This window comes from Mustelus asterias, unplaced genomic scaffold, assembly GCF_964213995.1.
Source record: "Mustelus asterias unplaced genomic scaffold, sMusAst1.hap1.1 HAP1_SCAFFOLD_35, whole genome shotgun sequence".
In the NCBI taxonomy this organism is placed as follows: Eukaryota; Metazoa; Chordata; class Chondrichthyes; order Carcharhiniformes; family Triakidae; genus Mustelus; species Mustelus asterias.
Genome location: NW_027590117.1, coordinates 3,917,006 through 3,939,648, shown reverse-complemented (window position 1 = coordinate 3,939,648; position 22,643 = coordinate 3,917,006). Strand labels below are relative to the sequence as shown.

The 22,643-nt window shown below is 44.9% G+C and overlaps 5 non-coding genes across 5 annotated transcripts; 3 read left to right on the top strand and 2 right to left on the bottom strand.

Annotated features, from left to right (window-relative positions):
• Positions 1 to 3,310: 3,310 nt before the first annotated feature.
• On the bottom strand, positions 3,311 to 3,382 carry trnam-cau (transfer RNA methionine (anticodon CAU)). The gene has a single exon. It is a non-coding gene; the product is annotated as a tRNA-Met (tRNA).
• A 7,664-nt stretch (positions 3,383 to 11,046) lies between these two features.
• Positions 11,047 to 11,129, bottom strand: trnal-cag (transfer RNA leucine (anticodon CAG)). Its single transcript has one exon. It is a non-coding gene; the product is annotated as a tRNA-Leu (tRNA).
• Positions 11,130 to 16,313: 5,184 nt separating this feature from the next.
• trnas-gcu (transfer RNA serine (anticodon GCU)) lies at positions 16,314 to 16,395 on the top strand. The gene has a single exon. It is a non-coding gene; the product is annotated as a tRNA-Ser (tRNA).
• Positions 16,396 to 19,316: 2,921 nt separating this feature from the next.
• On the top strand, positions 19,317 to 19,389 carry trnag-ucc (transfer RNA glycine (anticodon UCC)). The gene has a single exon. It is a non-coding gene; the product is annotated as a tRNA-Gly (tRNA).
• Positions 19,390 to 22,551: 3,162 nt separating this feature from the next.
• trnar-ucg (transfer RNA arginine (anticodon UCG)) lies at positions 22,552 to 22,643 on the top strand. Its single transcript is given in 2 exon segments — positions 22,552 to 22,588; positions 22,608 to 22,643. It is a non-coding gene; the product is annotated as a tRNA-Arg (tRNA).

Below are 22,643 nucleotides of genomic sequence, written 5' to 3'. Positions count from 1 at the left end.
AGGGGCAGGTAGTATTGAGGAGGTGGGGATGCTGCAGAAAGATTTAGACAGTTTAGGAGAGTGGTCCAAGAAGTGGCTGATGAAATTCAACGTGGGCAAGTGCGAGGTCGTACACTTTGGAAAAAAGAATAGAGGCATGGACTATTTTCTAAACGGTGACAAAATTCATAATGCTAAAGTGCAAAGGGACTTGGGAGTCCTAGTCCAGGATTCTCTAAAGGTAAACTTGCAGGTTGAGTCCGTAATTAAGAAAGCAAATGTAATGTTGTCATTTATCTCAAGAGGCTTGGAATACAAAAGCAGGGATGTACTTCTGAGGCTTTATAAAGCACTGGTTAGGCCCCATTTGGAGTACTGTGAGCAATTTTGGGCCCCACACCTCAGGAAGGACATACTGGCACTGGAGCGGGTCCAGCGGAGATTCACACGGATGATCCCAGGAATGGTAGGCCTGACATACGATGAACGTCTGAGGATCGTGGGATTATATTCATTGGAGTTTAGGAGGTTGAGGGGAGATCTGATAGAAACTTACAAGATAATGAACGGCTTAGATAGGATGGACGTAGGGAAGTTGTTTCCATTAACAGGGGAGACTAGGACGCGGGGGCACAGCCTTAGAATAAAAGGGAGTCACTTTAGAACAGAGATGAGGAGAAATTTCTTCAGCCAGAGAGTGGTGGGTCTGTGGAATTCATTGCCACAGAGGGCTGTGGAGGCCGAGACGTTGAGCGTCTTCAAGACAGAAATTGATAAATTCTTGATTTCTCGAGGAATTAAGGGCTATGGGGAGAGAGCGGGTAAATGGAGTTGAAATCAACCATGATTGAATGGTGGAGTGGACTCGATGGGCCGAATGGCCTTACTTCCGCTCCTATGTCTTATGGTCTTATGGTCTTATGAATGAGAAATTATGTGAGGAGTTGTGACAGAAAATGAACATCTCCGCCTTCTCCCTGTAATGCGGCAGATAACAATCTAATTCCTTTGGAACGTTTCAATTGAATCTGTATCCACCGCACTTTCCAGCAGTGTATTCCAAACTTTAAACACTCACTGTGTGAAAAATGTTTTCCTCGTCTTCCTATTCCTTCCTTTGCTCATGATGTTCAATCTGTTCTCTCTCATTCTTCATCATTCCACAAGTGGGAACAGTTTGTCCCTATCCATTCGTCCAGACTTCTCATGACATTTAATACCTGTAAGTGGAACCCCTGATGGAGTGGTAAGATATTTAAACCAGTAGACATTAAGGCATGGATACAACTCGCAGCATTCAGTTAAATGACTTTTAAATACGTTTATGAGCTAACACGAAGTAATGTGAGATGTAGTAATTTCATTCAAATGAGTAATTATGATATTTTGAATGGATTATTATTGACTTTAAGGAAGTTACCAATTGGCAGTAAACCAATCCAGGTAACCCTTTGTCAAAGGGTCATCTGGACTCGAAACACGAGCTCATTTCACTCCTTACAGATGCTGCCAGACCGGCAGAGATTTTCCAACATTTTCTCTTTTGGTTTCAGATGACAGCATCCGCAGTAATTTGGTGTTATTTGAGAGTTGTACTGTTGCACCTCATTTCGAGTTGTAGGACTGAGAAACGTTACTAATTAAATGGATTCGATACTTTGGAACTGTTTTCCTTTTACTTTTCATTGTCTCTCTATAATCTTCTTACCAGAATGAATCACTTCACAATTCTCAGCTTTGAATTTCATCTGTAACTTGTCCACGCATTCCGTCAACTTGCCGATGTCCTTTTTGAAGTTTTACACCAGGCTCCTCACAGGTCACGATGCTTCCAAGTTTCACATTGTCCACAAATTCTGAAATTGTGCCCTGTGCACCATTGCCTCTGTCTAATATATCCTGGTGCATGTTCACAGTATCTACACCTTGTGTGCATATCAAACTGGGTTGAGGCTTATAACAGAAAAGAGGAGCCAATGCAGATACCTGCCTTCATATTCCACGTAAATGCTGCAGAATTGTAGTCAAGTGGTTTTGTTATTATTGTTAAGAGGAAGTAACAGAGGATGGTTTCGATCCATCGGCCTCTGAGCTATGGGCCAAGCACTCTTCAGCTGCGCCACTCTGCTACAGAAAGTCCATCTTCGCTTCCACCCGCCCCACCCCCCGCCCCCCCCCCGCCTCCGCTCCCCAGTCTCAGCCCCCTCACTCCTCCCCCACGACCCCTGTCCCCTTCTCCCTCCTCCCCTCCCCCTCCCCCTCCTCTTCCTCCCCCGTTCCCCCTCCTTCCCCTTCCCCTCCACATGCCTTCCCCTCCTCCCCCTCGCCCTCCCCCCTCCCCCGCCCCCTCCTCTCCCCTGCTCCCTCCCCCCTTTCCCCTCCCGCTCCCGCTCCCATCTCCCCCTCCCCCTCCCTCTCCCCCCTCCCCCTTCCATTCTCCTCTCCCCTCTCTTTCTCCCCTTCCCCCCTCCCTCCTTCCCACTCCTCCCTCCCCCCTCTCCTCCTCCACCTCACCCTACCCCCCACCCCCGCTGCCTATCAATGCAATCAGTCAGATATTCAATTCCACACTTTTGTTTAACACCATCACCAGTGTCAGGAGGCTCAGTCTGGCTACACAATTCCACTGCATTACACCAAGAATAAAGGGTCAGAGAAAGACACACACAAAAGCAGCCAAAGAGGTTGTTTGTTCACGTGTAACGACAGTCACGGAATTAATCACTAATGTTTGAAAGGAGTTTTCTCTTGTAAATATGTTTATCAATATATTTCCCGCTGTGTAACTGTGCTCTCTGCTGTTCAAAGATGTTCACTGTTGTTGTGCAAAGTGTTTCACTGTTTATCCTGCTGTGCTCTATGATATAGAGGTTTACAACATGGAAACAGCCCCATCGGCCCAACCTGTCCATGCCGCCCAGTTTTTTACCACCAAGCGATTCCCAATCGCCCGTGTTTGCCCCATACCCTCCAGACCCATCTTACCCATGTAACTGTCTCAATTGTTGTTGAGAGATGATTTCTGCTGTTGTGTAAGATGCTCCGCTGTTGTGTTTCCGGCTGTGTAAATGTTTTTTTTTCTATTCTGTTAATATGGCCCCTGCTCTGCAAATGTGTTCCATGTTGTTTGAGAAGATTCTCCGTGAAGATGTTTCTGTCAGTAAATTGTTGCATGTTTTGTTAAGATGTTCCCCGTTCGTATGCTTTCTTGCAGAGAAATTGATTCACTGCAGATTGAGGTTTTTTGGAGAAAAGAGAAGCCGATGTAAATACCTGTCTGCAGACTCCACGTAAAAGCCACAAGTCGTTTAATTGTCAGTGATAATAGCAATAGCAGAGGATGGTTTCGATCCATCGACCTCTGGGTTATGGGCCCAGCACGCTTCCGCTGCGCCACTCTGCTCCGGCAAGTGCCCTTTCTGCTGCCTATCAATATATTCAGGCAGATTTTCGCTCCTGTATCATTTAATACACGTTCCAGTGTCAGGACGCTCAGCCACTGCATCAAACCGAGAATAAAACAGAGAAAAACACACAATAGCAGTAAGAGAGATTGTCTGGACACATAACGACAGGCAAAGGTGATGGGAAACCGATCTCTATTTTTAAAGGAATTTTCTGTTGCAAGTACATATTTGTAAATATATTTCCTGCTGCGTAACTCTGCTCTCTGTTGTTGAGAGGTGCTTTCTGCTGTTGTGTAAAATGTTTCCCTGATGCTGTCAATATCTTTCCGGTTGTATAAATATGATCCATGTTGTGTACTTTAAAAAAATGTTCTGTTAATATATGCCCTGCTCTATGAACGTGTTCCGTGTTGTGTGAAAATATTCTCCGTGAAGATGTTTTCTGTTCGGCAGAAAGATGATTAACTGGTCTCATAATGTTCCATATTGGGTTAAAATGTTGCACGTTGTGTTAAGATGTTTTCTATTCTTGTATAAAACTCTGGTTCAACTGCAACTGGATAACGATCGCCCAATTTCGACTGCATTTTACCCTCTGTTCGTGAATGTGATTGGGGGATTCATATTGTGTCCAACACAGGCACGTGAGTGAGATTTGTTCAGTATTCGTCCGTCTCTGGTTGTAGATGTGAGTTTGTGTTTGTTTTATTCATTTCGAGAGGTGGGCATCACTGACGAGGCCAGCGTTCATTGCCAATCTCTAACTGACCTGAAGAAGGTGGTGGTTTGCTGCTTTATTGAACTGCTGCAGTCCCTGAGGTGTCGGTACAGCCACAGTGCTGTTAGCCAAACAGTCTTTCGGGATTTTGCCACTCTGACAGCGAAAGAGCCGCGATGTATTTCCAAGTCAGGATGGTGAGTGGCTTGAGGGGGAGCTTGCAGTGCTGGTGTTGCCATGTATCTATTGCCGCTGTCCTTCGAGATGGTAAGAACATAAGAACATAAGAAATTGGCGCAGGAGTAGGCCATCTAGCCCCTCGAGCCTGCCCCGCCATTCAATAAGATCATGGCTGATCTGATAGTGGTTTAGTTCCACTTACCCGCTCGCTCCCCAAAACCGTGAATTCCCTTATTGATCAGAAATCTATCTACCTGTGACTTAAACATATTTAACGAGGTAGCCTCCACTGCTTCAATGGGCAGAGAATTCCAGAGATTCACTACCCTCCGAGAGGAGAAGTTCCTCCTCAACTCTGTCCTAAACTGACTCCCCCTTATTTTGAGGCTGTGTCCTCAAGTTCTTGTTTCCTTTCTAAGTGGAAAGAATCTCTCTGCCTCTACCCTGGTAGAGGTGGTGGGCTTGTGGGTGCAGTCTAAGAAGAGTAGATGAAGAAATATTGCTCCCATTGCCTGAGGAGAGAAGGATGGCTTTTAATGTGCAGAGTGTTTAGGACCTGGTATGAACTGCCTGAGAGGGTGGCAGAGGCAGCATCAAATCAGGGCTGTCAAGGGGGGAATGGAATCAGCACCTGAAGTGAAAGGATTTCCAGGGTTATGAGACAAGGACGGGAAAGGGATGAGCTGAGTTGTTCTTGTACAGACCAGCATAGAGACAAAGGGCCGAATGGTCTCCCTCTCTTTGCTGTATCCATTCTAAGATTCGAGGTGTATGAGTGTTGGACTCATTCTGTATCGCTCTGTCTCTGGTGCGACATATGTGTGTGATGTTCATTATGAATCTCTCTGAGAGACTTAGCAAATCTGTACACATTCTATCTGGAAGGTACATAGTTGAAACAGGGCCTTTTGTTCTAATTAGTACATGATTCCACACTATTCTCTACTAAAAATCTTCAACGTATCATCATCTGCTTATCTCTGAAATTCATTCTCCATCGTCTCATTACCGAGATTTTCCTTTCGTACATCTGTGCTAGTCGACTCAACTGCTCCAGGTAATAGCAAATTCGAAGTTATACTGACTGCATTTAAAAGTACATTAATATTGATTTCTCTATGGAATGTAATGCCGATATCCAATCATTAACTCCTGTTTGATCTGTCTTTGCAACAGCGACAGTTAAGATGCATTTTTCCGCTCTACTGCAGTTCTGTATTGCGGCCAGTGGATGTCAGCACACTCTGGCAGGCTGAAGTTCAGACATCAGAGAGGGACACAGCAGACAAGAATTGTTCACATCATATTGAACCTAGGACTGCGCAATTTAGAAATACTAAATCTTTTGGCCATTTCATTTTGAAATCTACCAGTACGCTGCTTCCCTCTGTATTCGTCATTGAAATCCTGATAAATGAGCAAGGCTATGCTTATAATTGAATGTATTAGTGCCGGTTGGCATTTTATTTGGAACCAAATGGCATTTGAATCATTAGCTTAGTTAGAATTTCATTCAGCAACAGTTTAATTATTAGTACAAACCTATAAAAGCATATTTTTCAGAAAGTTTTACCTATTTCTGATTGGGGATATTATATAGAGAGAAATGTGCTTTTCTTGATATATATTACTGACCTATATCTGGGTGCTTAGGTTTCGATCTCAAAATTTGTCAGTGGTGCAAAATTTGAAAATATTATGATTTTTAGTGAGGAGGATATTGATAATCTGCAAGAAGATATAGACAGTCTGGTGGAATGGGCAGACACGTGACAGATACAATTTAATTAATGTAAGGAAGTGTGAAGTGATGCATTTTGGTCCGAAGATCGAGGAGAGGTGATATAAAATAAAGGATACACCTTTACCCGTCCTAATCCCCATTGCACCTTTACCATGCCAAGATTCCACAGTCTATTCACCCATCACAGAACCCATTGAATATCCAGCCTGCAGTCTACATTGCACATTCTACTTGCACATTCATCATTCAACATTTTACACTCCCATTTTCCGATGTACCTTCACCTTGCAACATCTCCCTGCGCCGTCTCACAAGCCAGCCAACGTCGCACCTCCACTCTGTCCATTGCCCATGCTAGGCTTATCCTGCCCAGTCCAAATTGTGTTTCACTTTGCTCAGTTACAATGCCCAGATTGCACACTGTTCCAACTTTTATATTCTCCATTAATAATAAATGAACAAATAGAACCATCCCTTGATTAAACACTGTCACCTTTTAGTGGGTGAATTTCATGAAGTGCTGTGTGTGGTTCCCTCCTTGACCTTGATGCTCCAATACAAATGTAGTCAAAGGAAAATTATCCAATTATATCTTCAATTCTCCTGCTCATTCACAAGGAAATGAGCGGGTGATGGATACAGTTTCAATAGTAGCTTTAAAAGATAGAGAATGGATTTACAAATTTAAAATCCAAGGGAGAGATCAATGCCTGGAGTTGTTTTCAGGCTGTGGCGACGAGAATAACAATGCACATTTTCAATTTGAATTGTTCAAAATACTAGAATGGAATATCCATTGTCGATGAAAGGAAACTTTAAACTGTGCAACTGTGCTGTGCTTCAGCGGCTTGTCATATAGTCATAGAGGTTTACAGCATGAAAACAGGCCCTCGGACAACTTGTCCATGCCGCCTTTTTTTCAAAACGCCAAAGCTAGTCCCAATTGCCCGCATTTGGCCCATATCCCGCTATACCCATCTTACCCATGTAACTCTCTAAATGCTTTTTAAAAGACAAATTTGTACCCGCCTCTACTACTGCATCTGGCAGCTTGTTCCAGACACTCACCACCCTCTGTGTGAAGGAAATTGCTCCTCTGGACCCTTTTGTATCTCCCCCTCTCACCTTACAGCGATGCCCTCTAGTTTTAGATTCCCCTACCTTTGGGAAAATATATTGACGATCTAGCTGATCTATGCCCCTCATTATTTTATAGACCTCTATAAGATCACCCCTCAGCCTTTGACAGTCCAGAGACAAAAGTGCCAGTCTATCCTGCCTTTCCTTATAACTCAAACCATCAAGTCCTGATAGCATTCTAGTAAATCTTTTTTGCGCTCTTTCTAGTTTAATAATATCCTTTGTATATTGTATAATATCCTGTATACAGTATTCCAAGTGTGGCCTTACCAATGTCTTATACAACTTCAACAAGACGTCCCAACTACTGAATTCAATGTTCTGACCAATGAAACCAAGCATGCCGAATGCCGTCTTCACCACTCTGTCCACCTGTGACTCCACTTTCAAGGAGCTATGAACCTGTACCCCAAGGTCTCTTTTACAGGAATCTCCATTCATCCATCACCTGCTGAGCATATCCAGCATTTTCGGTTTTTGATTCTGGTTTCCAGCTTCCAGCTTTGCGTTGTGTTCTGTGCAGGTGTTTAACTGGAACAGGGAACAGATTCTGATCAGCGCTGTGACAGATAGAGTAGAATGTGCCCCCGACTATCAAGCCTGTGAGATTACACTCCGAGCTGTCCACGAGAATAAGGAAGAGAAAGAGGGAGGATCATTCTGTGATTTCATGTACAAAGGACAAAATGGTCTGTATTCCCACAGCTGTTTTAACAGACATAAGATGTAGCAACATGACTTGCAATCAATAAAGTCCCTCTTCACAGTCCTTGACTTTTTAACTACGAGATTGTTGAACTTTCCACATTGTCAAAAATCCATATATGGACAAGTAAAGCAAACTTCCAGCATGTGGCGCTTTGGGTAGCGCGTTAGACATCTAAATAATGGCAAGTCAGCCATTCAAAGGTTGTGGGTTTCAGTCCCACCAGAATCGGACTTGGGGTCCGATTAGTAGAAAGCAGGTTGCTGCTCCGTTGATGTGATTCAGCTTCGGCACCGACATTTCCTGCTCTGCCATCTCTTCATGCTGCTTCTGTTTATTGGCTCCCAGGGAAACCACTGACTCAAAAATAAATCGCAAACCCCGGGGGCTTTCTTAAAGTTTGACACGACGTTCGCTGGTTGGGTTAGAAATAGTAGCATCTTTTTCAATTATATATTTCGCTTCTTTTGAAGATCACGAAGATTAAACAACACACACGTGCAACAACAACAACTTATAAATAACTACAATCAATAAATAAATATCAGTGCCCTGCAACCTGGTGGTGTTATTCTGATGTGTCTGCTGCGCTTGTCCTTCTCGGCTGTCGTGGTCGTGGGTTTGGAAGGTACTGGCAAAGGAGCCTTGCTTTGTTGCTGCAGTGCATCTTGTAGATGGCGCAAACTGCTGCCATTTTGTGTCGGGAGTGGAGGGAGTGAAGCTTTATGCATGGGAAGCAAATGAAGTGGGATGCTTTGTCCTGGATGGTGCCAAGTGTTTGCAGTGCTGTTCAAACTGCATTCATCCAGGCAAGTTACCTCAGGAAACCAGGTGCTCCGGTTTCCTCCCACAGTCCAAAGATGAGCAGGTTGGGTGGATTTGGCCATGCTAGATTGCCCCTTGGTCACCAAGGTGTTTGTATAGGTAGATTAGCGGGGTGGGTGCGTGGCTCTGCGGGAATAGGTCCTGTGTGCGATTCTCTGTCGGAGAGTCGGGACAGACTCGATGGGCAGAATGGTCTCCTTCACCACTGTCGGGATGGTGTGATTCTAAGGCGATTTGACTCTGTTCGAAATTCCCTGAGAAAACAATGGAACGCTATGTTTGTAGAACTTGGAGAATTGGATTTATTGCAAATTAAATGGTTTTTTACTGCAAGATGATGAAAGTACCTGGATCACGTCAATAAATAGTCAAGATATTTGAGGAGACTCTCGAACTATGTTTTTTTTATCGTTGTAGATTGTCCACTGTGAAGGTAAAGACAACATTGACAAGCAAGAAATGGATATTGCGACTTACGCAGTTGCAAAGTTCACTGGAAAGGAATCCGAGGATCTGAATCCAGAATCTTCTGGTTTACTAAATCGGTGCTTTAACCAACTAAGCCACAGAGCCTGATACCGTTCTTCGAGGGTACAGCAGAATGCTGGAAATACATTCCAGATCTGGTGGTATTAGTGAAAAAAGAGATATTACCAGATCTGTAACGTACCTCTGAAAATAGAGATAGTTCACATTTCAGGTGCAGACCTTTCACGGGAATGACCGGTTCTCTCTCCACAGATGCTATGGGATCTCGGATAGATTCATGAGAGGGCATGGGATCCAAGGGGCTGTTGCCTTGTGGATCCAGAACTGGCTTGCCTGCAGAAGGCAGAGAGTGGCTGTGGAGGGGTCTTTCTCTGCATGGAGGTCAGTGACCAGTGGAGTGCCCCAGGGATCTGTTCTGGGACCCTTGCTGTTTGTCATTTTCATAAATGACCTGGATGAGGAAGTGGAGGGATGGGTTGGTAAGTTTGCTGACGACACCAAGGTAGGTGGTGTTGTGGATAGTTTGGAGGGATGTCAGAAGTTGCAGCGAGACATAGATAGAATGCAAGACTGGGCGGAGAAGTGGCAGATGGACTTCAACCCGGATAAGTGTGTGGTGATCCATTTTGGCAGATCCAATGGGATGAAGCAGCAGTATAATATGAAGGGTACCATTCTTAGCAGTGTAGAGGATCAGAAGGACCTTGGGGTCCGGGTCCATAGGACTCTTAAATCGGCCTCGCAGGTGGAGGATGCGGTCAAGAAGGCGTACTGGCCTTCATTAATCGAGGGATTGAGTTTAGGAGTCGGGAGATAATGCTGCAGCTTTATAGGACCCTGGTTAGACCCCACTTGGAGTACTGCGCGCAGTTCTGGTCACCTCATTACAGGAAAGATGTTGAAGCCATTGAAAGGGTGCAGAGGAGATTTACAAGGATGTTGCCTGGATTGGGGGGCATGCCTTATGAGGATAGGTTGAGGGAGCTTGGTCTCTTCTCCCTGGAGAGACGAAGGATGAGAGGTGACCTGATAGAGGTTTACAAGATGTTGAGAGGTCTGGATAGGGTAGACTCTCAGAGGCTATTTCCAAGGGCTGAAATGGTTGCTACGAGAGGACACAGGTTTAAGGTGCTGGGGGGTAGGTACAGAGGAGATGTCAGGGGTAAGTTTTTCACTCAGAGGGTGGTGGGTGAGTGGAATCGGCTGACGTCGGTGGTGGTGGAGGCAAACTCGTTGGGGTCTTTTAAGAGACTTCTGGATGAGTACATGGGATTTAATGGGATTGAGGGCTATAGATAGGCCGAGAGGTGGGGATGTGATCGGCGCAACTTGTGGGCCGAAGGGCCTGTTTGTGCTGTGGCTTTCTATGTTCTATGTTCTAAAGAAAAATAACTGAATCCCACAGTGGCCCATCGAGACTGCACCGATTTCCCTGTAAACCTTTCAAATCCGCCTTTCCCCGACACCCGCCCACCAGGGTCTCAGGGGAGGTGCTCCTTAGGAATTCACAAAAGAAAGCACATCAGAGGGCATCACACAAATCACTCAGTGAAACACTTCCACTAAACATTGAGAGGTTTATCGTGAGCTTGGTTCCACTTACTGTTTTCAGACACACATCTGGTATAAAAGTAGCCGTGTTCAGGATGTGATTCACACACAGTTTTCTGCTCTGAAGGCAGATGTGCTCCTTCTGTGGCACGAGGTGATTTTTAAAAAAGTACTTTATTCATACAGGATGAAGTGTGTCTCGGAGTGGAACTCACAGGTGGTCGTTGTTTCTCAGCATCAGCTGCCCTTGTGCTGCCAGGTGAGAAATTTCTTGGGTTTGGATGCTGCTTCGCGAACGAAAAATCACTGTCAGGAGTGGGATTTGAACCCACGCCTCCAGAAGAGACTGCGACCTGAACGCAGCGCCTTAGACCGCTCGGCCATCCTGACTACATGGGCCAAGTGTAAAATTTCTGCACAAGTCGATCTGAATTCCACCTTTATTGTCATTACATTTATAACTCGATGTATTTTTCCATTTTTGAACCCCAACCAGAGTCCTGTATCTGAGTCCCATCCTTTCCCAAGCCGCCGGGGGCTGACGAGCTTCTCATTGCTGGATTGCGCTGTTTGCTCAAATCAACAAAGACCCAATTCCCGCCCTACCTGTTCCTTCCACGAAGGTGTTGAGAGTGTCAGATCTGAGCAACGTGAAGTATCCAATAGGAGAGTTATATCCTGGCGACAGAAATATCTCTCCACAGCTGCTTTCGGAGCTGCTGAATATTTCCAGCATTTCCTCTTTCTGATTTTGTCCCTTCATTACAGGAGTTCATTTACTGACAACCCAAAACTTGTCTCGAGTGCGCAGGTCCAGACTTACCTTTTCTGTGATCTTCACACAGACAAGTTCACTCTTCACTTTCCAACTCACAAGCTTTAAAATCGGCTGCTTCCACACTCAGCACCCTGCGGCATTGCCTTCAACCCTCACCCCACCCTCCACCCGACCACCAGGGTCTCAGTAGTACAAATGCTTCTTGGGAATTCACAAAAGCAAGGGGATCACAGTGTTTGTGAGGGAGTATAAAAGGTTAATCCACACTCACAAACGGACTGATTATGTGAGAATCTCTCTCTCTCACGTACACACACACACACACACACACACACAGACCACCACCACCACCAAGGCAAATGGTGAAATTTCATCAATTGAGAACATCTGGGATTAAAAGTCTGACGACCATGGATCGATTGTCAAAAGGAAGACAACTGCTTCACTAATGTCCTTTAAGGAATGAATATTTTAACTGGTTTGGACCTAAATGGGGCCCCCGACACACAGCAACTTTGGTGACTCTAAGCTGCCCTCTGAGGTGACCTATCAAGCCGCTCAGTTCAAGGGAAATTTAGGATGGGCAATAATGCGGGCCCAGCCAGCGACACCCACATACCTGAAATGAATAAACAACATAAATCGGTGAGTCAAAATGAGGGGATACAGAAACTCAGTTGCAGTACCAAAAGTTGAAAGAGACAGAATTCATTGAGAAACCATATTTCAGTTCCGGAAGCTGACAGTCAGAACAAGTCACTTCTCCACGCACAGTTTAACTGATCGAATCAGAAAGATCCCAATCTTCATTGAGCAGCAGATAATGCAAAACACAGTCTGAATACAGACAGATGCACCAGAAAAAGCATTCCTTCTGGTTGCATCACAGCTTGGTGCGGCTCCTGCTCTGTCCAGGACCGCAAAAAATCGACAAAGTGTCGTAAACAAAGCCAGTTCATCACGCAAACCAGTCTGCCATCCATTGACACGCCGCGTTGCCTTGGAAAAGCAGCCAGTTGAAGCAGCCACGCACCGTGGACAGATTATCTTCCACCGGCTTCTGTCGAGAACTGGATACAAAAATCTGACGGCAGGCACGAACCAAGTAAAGAACAGCGACTTCCTTGTTACCATCAGAATTTTGATTGGACCTATCTCGTATTAATTTGATCTTTCTCTACATGTTGCTGTGACTGTAACTCTACATTGTGCGCTCTCTCCTTTCCTTCGCTATGTATGGTATGCTTTGTCTGCGTAGCATGTAAGAAACAATACTTCTCACTGTGTACGAATGCATGTGACAAGAATAAATCAAATCAAATAAAATCAAAGAATATGACACAGATATAAAGGTCAAGTCGCCGCAGTTGCAAATGACCAGAGGCTGCTTTCCCCCTCAAAAGGGAGAGCTTACTGGTGGCGATTTAGCCCAAGGGTTACCATACCTCAGGCGACAGGCAATGCTTGGAATATCTAATGTGCGATCGAATAGTACATCTGGATTTTCTTTGCAGAAAATTTGTATCAAAATCCTGATGTTGTTTTTAAATCTGGGGATAATATACGGCTGTTACAAACTGTCCTGCCACCTTCAATGATTTGTACACAGGTCCATATATTTCCCGCTGTTCCTGTTTCCCCTTTTGGAATTATATCCTTTATTTTGTATTGTCTCTTTGCGTTCTTCCCACCAAAATGAATCACTTAATTCTTCATCCGCCACATGTCCTCCCATTCCACTAAGCTGTCTGTGTCCTTTCAGAGTTCGACTGGAATTTCTGTAGCTCTTTTCAGAACCAAAGGGCGTCCCAAATCATTTCACTGCTAATAAAGGATTTTTGAAATATAGTCATTGTCCAATTGCTGAACTTTTGAACTGTCTGTTCGATACGTCAGAAAGTCCCATATGGGGATGGGGAATAAGTGCACCAGGTGTGGCTCTGTGGCGCAACGGATAGTGTGTTAGATTCCTCGTCATTGTCTGGCGAGACAATCAAAGGTAAACTTTGAAGAAATCAGCTGTTCATAAACTGGTGTGTTAGATGTTGGTTATAGTTGCGATGACCGAGTTGTTCAGGCGTTTGATTTAAAATCTAATGTGGTTCACCGCGCAGGTTCAAGCCCCCAGGGTTTCGAGAGTGGATGAAACTGTTCATTTTCTTTAATCACCTCCAGAGGGCTGATCACTGACTGGAAAACTGATCGCCATTCCTATTGGATTTTGTGAAGATATCGACGAAATAGTGAGTGAACAGATGGAAAAGAAGACGATAACAATGTCTGTTTGATTTCTGTATTTTGGGAGCCGATCGTGGCTCTGCGAGGAGAAAGGGGTGAGGTCAGAGGTGCGGGAGATGAATAGGGCACGGTTGAGCGCCCAACCAAACACCGAGGGTCGGGGTGGAGGCACCTTGGTTTCAGGAAGTTGGAGTCCATGTCAGGAGCGCCGATTTGGAAAGAGGCATCAGGGGAACAGTTCCGACTGAGGTGAACAAACTAGGAAAATGGGGATGGCGTCCTTACAGGGAGCGGGGTATGAGGATCTGTACTCGGCGTGTGAGTCGGTGGGGCTTTAGTTACTGGTGGTCAGTCTATCTAGAATTGGAGGCAGACAAGTCAACGAAGGGTAGGGAAGTGTCGGATTTGGACCATGCGAAAATGCGAGGGTAGAAAATGGAAGCAAAATCGCTATTTTTTCCAGGCGCAGATGAGAGCAGGAAGCAGCACCGATACAGTCATCGACGTAACGGAAAAAGAGTTGGGGGGTGGGAAGAGGGGGTGGCGGGGGGGGGGGGGGGGCGGTGGCTGAACAGGACTGGTACAAGAAATATTCCACATACTCCACAAAAATCACTCACTTTCAGGCGCGTAACCGGAGCCTAACGGTGTCTTTTGTGATGCTATCTGAAGATTACAGTTTCCAACCCAGTCACTTTGTACAGAAATCTGGTGGAACCTCCTCAAAACTGAGCCTGTGAAGTGAAATCCACTATTTCTTTCAGAAATTGCAGGGAGCTTTCTCAGAATTACTTCCCTTGTAACTTTGTCCATTTAATTCTCACTTATCTTAGAATTTTTGATCCGAACAATTCCACAATATCTGTTTGATCTGGATAAATTATTGATGTTCCCAACTCGAACAAAATGCTTTGTTATCAATCGGCCAATGGGAATTCTGTGGATGGAATTCTAATGTCCTCAGGAAGAGGTTTAATAATGAGCTGAATGAACTGTTTTTGTTCACAGGGATGAAAGGTTATGTCACTGGGCTGGCAATCCAGAGGTCCGGACTAATATTTGGGGACACGGAGTAAATCCCACCACGGCAGCTTGCAAAATTCAAATTCACGGATTTAATACATAGAAACATGGATAGAAAACAGAAACAGGAGTTGGCCATTGGGCCCAAATAAAGCTGGAATTGAATGCAAGCTTCAGAAATGGCGGCCTTGAAATTTCCGTCGATTGTTTTCCAGAGACAACATCACAGAACAACAGAGAATATGTCACACAACAGGACACGCCTTTACAGAACCGAGAAAACTTCTGCTCAAGATGGATCATATTTACACAACCGGGAACACATTTACACAACAGGGAACACATTTACACAAGAGGGAATAATTTGACACAACCACAGTGAAGATCTGTCAACGACAGAGTCACAGTTCCACAACAGAGAGAACAGTTACACAGCACAGAACACAGTTAAACAGCAGGAAATAGATTTCAAAACAGGGCCTGGCTTTGTGTAACAGAAAACAGCTTTTCATAAATAATCATGTTTTCCATCTCAGTATCTTGCTGGTTTGCTCGGCACCTTTTCTGTCTGTCATTGTGTGTGTATCCTGATAGTCTCTTACTGCTTTTCTGTGTGTCTTTCTCTATCTGTTACACTCGAGGTGATGTCACGTGTTATTGTCCAGCCAGGGTGTGCTTCCCACCACGGAGGTTGTTGTTTTAAATCAATAGTTGTCGGACTGCCGCGCAACAGTCATAGGCAGGACGCGATTATGTTTCGGAGCAGAGTGTCGCAGCGGAAGCGGCCCGTAACCCAGAGGTAGATGGATCGAAACCACCCTTTGCTATCGTGTTTTCACTCGCATCAAAAAGGCATATTCGGCTGCTGTCCAAGAGCAAATCTGGATTTTCTCGGCAGCAAATTTGCTTCGTCATGTTGATTTGTGTTACCGTGGGTGGCACAGCGCATTTGTCCCAGGTTTAGTTCAGTTGGCTGTGCAGCAGATTCAGCCAACAGCTCCCGATCATTTCCCGTATCGGTTGAGATTATTGATACAGGCCCCGCCTTCTCAGCCTTGCTCCCCGCCTGAGATGTGAATCCTCCGGTTAAATCACCAGAAGTCAGCTCTCCCCTGAGATGTCCGCTGAATCATCTCGGACCGTGGACGTTGCTTTAAATTTACAAACAGCAAAAATATGACCTGCTCGTGGAAACCGGAGGTATCCCTAAAATATCATTTCATCATAATTTTGAAATCTATCATTTCGCGAACACTTGCAAACAATCAACTTTCCCCGGATGCAGAATGCAAAGACCAACTGCAGAAATCCTCCAGGAGCCTGACGTGAATTAAACACGCAACCTTCTGACCTGGAGGGACCTGATAAATTAACTGTCTCCCTCTTTACTTTCTATGGATTTACATCGAATGGAAGAGTTACAACGAACCGAGATTAATGAGAGAGCAGGAACACAACATTGTCCTGCGGGAGAAATGTCCTCTTGTTGCGGGTGTTAAGAGCACAAGAGCTGGTTTGGGGGAGTGGAGACGCATGACGAGGTGGCCGAGTGGTTAAGGCGATGGACTGCTAATCCATTGTGCTCTGCACGCGTGGGTTTGAATCCCATCTTCGTCGTAGGTGCATTTTCTCCGTCTTCGTATTGACCCACTGATTGAGGGTGAACTGATGATTGATATTGAGGTTTCCGAACAAACATGAAGTTTCGACCGAGTTCTGCGGGTATTTGGGGTGAATAATCCAGCACCATTCCATATTCCTCATCCAAATGAGAAACTCGAGCTGGCAATCGATTCAAATCAGGACACCAGCTTTGGACAGGAGTTCACCACCAGGAGAACATGTGGTTTCAGAAGCTCCAAAACAGACTCCAGCTTCATTTGAGGCACCAGTTCCGGATTTTATCTTTCCAGAATCGGACGTTCCGCCATGAAAATTAGTGCCGGGTTCGGTGGAATGATCATGTTCAATTGCCCCTTCCTGTCACGAGCATGAGCATGTTAAATATGTGGGGTTACGGGCCTGCATGGGATTGCTGATGGCGCAGGCTCGATCAGCCGAATGGCCTCCTTCTGGACTGCAGGGATTCTATGAAGTTCAGGGCGACAGTTTCACTTCTTTGGGAATTTCCCCAACTGTTCTCGGATAAGATTAAAACTTCTAACCAGTCAATGCCTGTTTGAGGACTGGCAAGGAATAGGGCTGACATTGAATCGGTTCATATTGAATTAGTTACAGCAAATTGATTCTTTATTGTTGGTGTAATGCTTTCAGAGAGACTGTCATAGTGCCTTTTTTTGTTCAGTAATTTTGTTAATCTACTTGGAGCGGGTGCAGTTTGTCAACATCTGTGCCTCTTGCTTGGCCACCTCTGTGGGCAGCAGCAGCTCCAAGAGTCAAGTGGGCGAGGGTGGTGACTGTGTGAGCATTCATAGAACATAGAACATAGAACATAGAACATTACAGCGCAGAACAGGCCCTTCGGCCCACGATGTTGCACCGACCAGTTAAAAAAAAACTGTGACCCTCCAACCTAAACCAATTTCTTTTCGTCCATGAACCTATCTACGGATCTCTTAAACGCCCCCAAACTAGGCGCATTTACTACTGATGCTGGCAGGGCATTCCAATCCCTCACCACCCTCTGGGTAAAGAACCTACCCCTGACATCGGTTCTATAACTACCCCCCCTCAATTTAAAGCCATGCCCCCTCGTGCTGGATTTCTCCATCAGAGGAAAAAGGCTATCACTATCCACCCTATCTAAACCTCTAATCATCTTATATGTTTCAATAAGATCCCCTCTTAGCCGCCGCCTTTCCAGCGAAAACAATCCCAAATCCCTCAGCCTCTCCTCATAGGATCTCCCCTCCATACCAGGCAACATCCTGGTAAACCTCCTCTGCACCCTCTCCAAAGCCTCCACATCCTTCCTGTAATGTGGGGACCAGAACTGCACACAGTACTCCAAGTGCGGCCGCACCAGAGTTGTGTACAGTTGCAACATAACGCTACGACTCCTAAATTCAATCCCCCTACCAATAAACGCCAAGACACCATATGCCTTCTTAACAACCTTATCTACTTGATTCCCAACTTTCAGGGATCTATGCACACATACACCTAGATCCCTCTGCTCCTCCACACTATTCAAAGTCCTCCCGTTAGCCCTATACTCAACACATCTGTTATTCCTACCAAAGTGAATTACCTCACACTTCTCCGCATTAAACTCCATCCGCCACCTCTCGGCCCAACTTTGCAACCTGTCTAAGTCTTCCTGCAAACTACGACACCCTTCCTCACTGTCTACCACACCACCGACTTTGGTGTCATCAGCAAATTTGCTAATCCACCCAACTATACCCTCATCCAGATCATTAATAAATATTACAAACAGCAGTGGCCCCAAAACAGATCCCTGAGGTACACCACTTGTAACCGCACTCCATGATGAATATTTACTATCAACCACCACCCTCTGTTTCCTATTCGATCAAGGTTCCTGGCCATCACATTGGTGACTTATTTAATTAGCTATCGCAGGTCAGAACAGTACAGAACAGGACATCTGAAATGAAATTCATTCAAGATTCTCATTATTCATGAGTTATTAATGGAAATATTTCTTCGATTTGCTTCCTGTGTAAACTTTGTTGCAATGAAAGAATAGGCCTCAAAGCTATTCAATGAGTTCTCAGTCAGAAACAACAGTGAAAAGGGGGGTTAAACTGTGCAGAAAAACGCGACAGCCAAGATCAGTTTACAAATTGTGTTATGGACACACCTTCGTGAGCAACGAAAGTAATTCCGTAATTATAACTAATGAAAATAACAACCTATTGAACAGAGCAAGCGATGGTGGTGTAGTGGTGAGCATGGCTGCTTTCCAAGCAGTTAGCCCGGATTCGGTTCCCGGCCATAGCACTGGTTATTTATTTAGGTCCTTATCGACGGCCTCTTGCGTTTCAAATCACGTGGTCAAAAACAGTTCAAACGCAGCATTTGCCGGAAATGAAACAAAAAGGACGTCCCGTTTAAATATTATTTATTCGGACGGAAAATTCCGCTTCAAATTCTCTCTGCAGAAAAAAATATTGAAACAGAGGAAGAAGTCTCTGTGTTAATGAATGAGTTCTCAGTCAGAGACAAAGATATAAAGTAACGGGAACCGAACACAGTTGACCTCCCTGACTGTGATCTCAATAATCCTGATGAAGTCAATATGAACGTTACTGAGGTCGTTGCATCGACTCGCCAATAAACAGCTCCGATGGCAGGGTGGTTCAGGCGTTCGACTTGGAATCTAAATTTGCTTTGATTGGAGACTTTTTTAACCGAAAGAACAGGCCTCAAAACTATTCAATGAGTTCCCAGGCAGGTACAATATTAAAAAGTAGGCTTAAACTGTCCAAAAAACAAGGGTGAACAATTTCAGTTTACAAAATGTGCGTCAGGACCACCTGATGTCTGAGGAAATCGGCAACTAAGGCACTTCCGTAATTATAACAAATGTAAATAACCATCGCTCAAACATAGCGAGCGGTGGTATAGTGGTGAGCATAGCTGCCTTCCAAGCAGTTGACCCGGGTTCGATTCCCGGCCATCGCATTGGTAATGTAGTTATGACTTTATTTTGTGGACAAAATAAAATTCGAACGCGGCAATTGTCAATAATTTTATTTATTTCGGACCGAGAATTCGGTTTCGATTTCTTTATCCTGAAAACAATGTTGAAATAGAAGAATAATTGAACAAATTAATTCTCAGTCAAACATAAGGACACCAAATAAAAATAGAGGAACACATGTCAGCTCACACACTGCTCACTGCACAATCCTGGTGCTTGATGAAGTTAACATGAACATCGCTGAGGTGATTCCATCATTTTGAGAGATAAGCAGCTGCGCTGGCCGAGTGGTTAAGGCGTTGGACTCAAAACCATCGTTTCCTCGCGAAGGTTCAAACTCTGTGCGCAATGAGCGAGATTGGAAATGTTTAATTGGCTTCTCCAGGGCAGCCCATGATATTAAATTCTAATTTACTGTCGGCTCTTTCTATAAAGACCGGGAACTGTGCTGGCATCGACAATATAGGCCGAATGGCTTCTGTGCTATAACTTCCATGAGAAAAATCATGACTTGAGAAGAAAGAAAAAGAGCAGCACAAGGACAAAATAAGGACTTATTTCAGAGAAAGATTCTTGTGTCATGACACACAGGACATAAGAAATACACTTCATCAGAATACATTGAATGAATGAGAATTTCAAAATGCTGCTTAGATGATGAAATATCATGTTCATTCAAAACATGCTACAAGCTGGACATTACTGGGCGTTCGGTATTCCTGCTTAAAACAGTTTGGGAATGGAACGAACATGTGGAACATAAGGAAGAATAATCATATTGGAACGTTAGTAAAAGAGGATTATAGACAATCATAAGACATCAGGAAATTTCATGTTAGAATTAATTTCGAAATGTCTATGGATTAAGTGGTCACTCAGCCCAGGACTCCAAACACAAGCGAAAAAGTGATGGAATATATTCAGATATTAGAGAATTCTGCAACCAAATCGATGTTGCTTTAAAATCTCCCAATAATTTCTGACAGATCCAACCGAGCTGGGCAGCTCATTGAGAAAGCAGCTGTTGCCATGTTTACGCATCAGATGTATTTCTGGCAGAAAATGATATCCGAGAGTGTGTGGAAAATGTGTGTGGGAGTCAGAACTGGATCCGAAATGAAACCAATGGTGGCGGCACAGAGCAACTGAAAGGAAGAGAGCGGATGGTGCAGAGACAAGCTGTTGTCAGCTCCCGGATCCTCCAGCTGTGTTTCTCTCTCCTCACAAACTCTCCCACTGCAATTAAAATTAGACTATCTAGATTCTCAGACTGACTTATTTCTGTTACTGAAATCCGAACGTTTACTGTCGTGAAAATTCCATCTGAATTCAAGGCAGCAATTCCCACTTCAACCCGTTTCTTTGCTGCATTGATCGCGCTTTTGTCGACTGAAACCTTAAAATCGACCCAAACTTTCCCTTAAATTCTCTCTTCAGGTCTGAGCAGCGCGATCCAATGACAGGAGAATCTTGTGATTTGACACAAGAAGGACTGGGAAATCAGCCGCTGAGAGCGGACACACAAACACAGTAACATTAGTCTAACTCAGCCGCCCCTTTAGCACACTCTCGCTGACACAGTGTTCACCTCTGCACATTGACAGGTCAAACTGTATCTCAGATTGACAGCTCCGAGGACAGGCTTTCCTCTCCTCTCGCTCTGTGCTGTGGATTCGGGGAGAATAATTGGAGTTTCCCAGCTCAGTAACTATTAAAGCCTCTGAGGCTGGCGATGCTCACAGTGTCTGTTCCCCAGATTCGGGGGGCTGCAGCCAATCAGAGCTGTGCCTGGTTTAACCCAGAACTGTTTGAAATTATGATCTTGTTCACAAGCTGAATTCTATTTTTTCAGATGAAGATACAGATGGTTTGCACTCAGTCATTAACCAACAAGATCCCCCCTTCATATACAGTTAACGAGTGGGGGTGGAGGGATAGACATGGACAGAGTGAGTTAGGGCGATGATACACAGACGGCCAGACAATGTCTCAGTGGCTGAAATCCTTGTAAATTCCGGCTTTATCCAGAAAGATTCTCTTGGAGATTCTCACTGATATTGTAACAGAGACACATTATTAATCCCACACTCAGGGACAGTGCTGCATTTTGACAGAAGGGATGGGGAGAGGCAATAGAAACTGAATGGCCCAGTTCTGAGCAGTGTGCAGGCTCAGAGTGACCAGAGGTTCAGAGAGATCTTGAAGGAGAGAGGCGAATTTGAGAGAGTTGTCAGGAAGGCGGATTGGATGCTTGGCTTCGGAAATGGAAGCCATGATGTGGAAATGCCGTCTTTGGACTGGGGTAAACACAGTAAGAAGTAAGCCACCAAATAAATCTGTTGGACTTTAGCCTGGTGTTGTGAGACTTCTTACTTCATAAATGGAGGCATTGAGTATAAAAAATGGGAAGTTATGCTCAATCGTTATAAAGCTCTGCTTAACTACAGTTGTTGTAGGATTGCACCCAGACCCGGTAACCACACTTTAGAAAGTGTGTGAGGGTCCTTAGGAGATTTACTGCTTTGGATCCAGCGATGATGGATTTTAGCGAAAAAGTTTGGCTGGATAATTCGGATTTTCTCTCTTTGCAGCTGACGGGATTGAGTGGTGATGTAAGAGACGTGTAAAAGAGCATAACACATTGAACACAGGCCAAGTTGCTGGATTAGCTGCGAGCAGAAGGATTCAGGGACAGGCAGTGAAGATTTAAGACAGGATGTATAGGAGGCATCGGATCCCAACAGCGCGGAAGGAGGCCACTCGGCCCAGACATTCTGCGCCGACTCTCCGACGGAGAATCCCTCCCTGCAACCACAAGTAATTACCCTACTAATCCCCCCGACAAGAAGGGTCAATTCAGCCTGGCCAATCCACCTAATCTGCACATCGTTGGGGATGGGAGTAAACCGGAACACCCGAAGGAAACCCACGCACACGGGGAGAACTTGCAAACTCCACACAGACAGGCATCCAAGAATGTTAGTAATGAAATTCAGTTTTCTGCCGGTTACAAACGCTGGGGATTCCCCTTCAATTTGTGGCATCTGGGAATCAGCGAAGCATCCAAAAATAGGACTGACAATAAATATAATCACGGTAGGTATTCACATGGTACTGACATTCTGTGCAGCATTGCATCTGTTGGCCGCGTGGCCTAATGGATAAGGCGTCTGACTTCGGCAATCGTAGTGATAATGCTATCAGACAATTGCAGGTTCGAGTCCTGTCGCGGTCG